A 2,306-nucleotide genomic window follows, 5' to 3' on the forward strand; every position below is an offset into this window, starting at 1 on the left:
TGCAACCAAAAGGGGAGGTGCACATCTACATTTTCCTTAATCCAAAATTTCAACACCCTACGGTTGATCGTTTTTGAGTTATGCGAGATACATACGTACGTACAGATATCACGCCGGAACTAGTAAAAATGGATTCAGGGATGATCAAAATGAATATTTTCGTTGAATTCTCGTAACCGAGATTTTTCGCGATCACAATACTTCCTTTACTTCGTACAATGAAGTAAAAACTAAAAAACAATTATATGAAACCAGTAATGTCAAAAATACTGGCTGGTCTGCGGCTACTTTTTTTTGCATTTCGATTTACATTTCGCGAACAAGCATACGACAAATATTTTAAAAACTAGTGTAATAAGTAATTAATATAATACTTTTCAGACTGCTCACTATTTTCTAATCTGAAGTGTGTCAAAGTAAATTAGTTTAAGAGTTTTTATGCTAATTGAATCTTAAAATTGTCACTGGAGTTGAATCAGAAAATTAGATTTATTAAAATTTATCTTGGGTAATATACATTAGAGAATAAGGAATAATTACTGAATAGAATAAATTGAAAATTTTTGTTTAACTTATGGAGTGTAACGTATTGTTTCCATTCAATATGGGTTATCTCACCTTTATATTACATTTATTATTTATAATATTAATTAATATTTCCTGTATATTGTTTTTTTTTTTTTTTTTTAACTGAATTTTTACGGGCATCGACTGCTAAGCCCTCATCACATTGTTTAAAAGAAATTATTATCTCCATCACTCACTCTTCGCAATAGTGTTCAGTGTAGCGAAGAGCTTGCTGAAGTGCAGTGAGTTCTGCCGTGTAGACACTGGCCACATCTGGCAGTCTCCAAAAGTGGGCTTCTTCATTTACATATATCGAGCATCCGACACCATGTTCGGTTTTAGAACCGTCAGTATAAATTGTAATATGTTCTTCGTAACTACTGACGGTTGCTAAAAATTCCTGCTGGATGATCACTGCTGGTTTCTTTTTTATTTCTCCTTGAGAGAGATCCAAATTTGTATTTACCGCTGGCAAGAGCCATAGCGGTATTTCTCTAGTAGAAATTGCTAGTGTCTCTGGTATAGCAATTTCATATTTTCTTCTTAATTCGTGGTACCTAATTCCGGTTGGTCTGGAATAGGTAGCACGATGTGCATATACTGCAGCCATAGGATGATTCGTGAACAATTTATTATTTATATGAGCAGGGAAAGCCCATACATTTGCTGCATATCTAAACAAAAGAATCTCTCTTCTATAATGTAGTGGCATTATTCCGGCATTATACTCTGGTCTCTTTTCATTACGCATAAATCTTTCGCCTTTTACTAAAGATTTCCGTGGAAAGAGGCAAATGATGAGTCTTAATTAATTAATTCTATATTGTTATTTCACTGTATGAAGTAAATATAAATTAAATATTTCATTTTGAATAATAATTTATCTTTGAAAAAAGTGGAAAGAGTTTAACAGTTAATCAATTTTTTTGTAAATAATTCAGACTCAATTATCAGTAAATAATGGAAAATTGAATCTTGCTGATATATATTTCAAGTCCATGAAATAAATGTTACTACATAAATAGTCGAAAATGTTTTAGATTAATTAGCTTTCCCCCTTTACATCTTTATATATTTTATACTAATTTGGGTAATTAGATTATTTTTGTAATTATACATTTGTTTGTACAGTAGAAATAAGTAAAAAACTAGTACTACCGACTTTTTCTATTCTAATAGTGTTCAACATTTATGTTTTCTTTGACATGTTTGGAATTGTTTTTCTATAATAATTGTTGGTATAATTGTTTTTCTATAATTTTTTATTATTTTTTCCTTGATTTATTTAAAAAATAAAATCGTGTGTGTGTGTGCGCGCGTGGGGGTGTGAACATTTGTTTATAAAGAACAGTTACCGTAAAAGTAAAACAAAATATAAAGTTGTATAAAATACGTAATTTAGGTTGTTTTTCTCTTACAAGAATATTTAATAATTTTCTAAATTATTAAAGAGTTGTTTAGCATAGACAATTTTAGAAGAGTGTATCGTAGCGTGACGCGCAGGCTAAAATGTGGAAAATGATGCAAATAATACACGGGTGAATATTATACATATTATACTTTATTACATTTGCATTATAAACAGCCTTGTGTATTTCTCCTTCATGCGATGATGTAATACAGATAATATCAGTTACATGAGAAAATTAGTTAAAAAGAGAAAAACTTAATAACAATAATATGATAAATTAGAATTATACGAATTTTTTAGACAAAATAATTCTTTTACTCATTAATGG

The 2,306-nt window shown here is 29.8% G+C and overlaps 1 non-coding gene across 1 annotated transcript; it reads left to right on the plus strand.

The window, feature by feature from the left end:
• The first annotated feature begins 1,291 nt into the window (after positions 1-1,291).
• On the plus strand, positions 1,292-1,407 carry LOC142318603 (U5 spliceosomal RNA). Its single transcript, XR_012754979.1, has one exon. It is a non-coding gene; the product is annotated as a U5 spliceosomal RNA (small nuclear RNA).
• Positions 1,408-2,306: the final 899 nt, after the last annotated feature.

Source organism: Lycorma delicatula, chromosome 1, assembly GCF_047948215.1.
Source record: "Lycorma delicatula isolate Av1 chromosome 1, ASM4794821v1, whole genome shotgun sequence".
Taxonomy (NCBI): domain Eukaryota; kingdom Metazoa; phylum Arthropoda; class Insecta; order Hemiptera; family Fulgoridae; genus Lycorma; species Lycorma delicatula.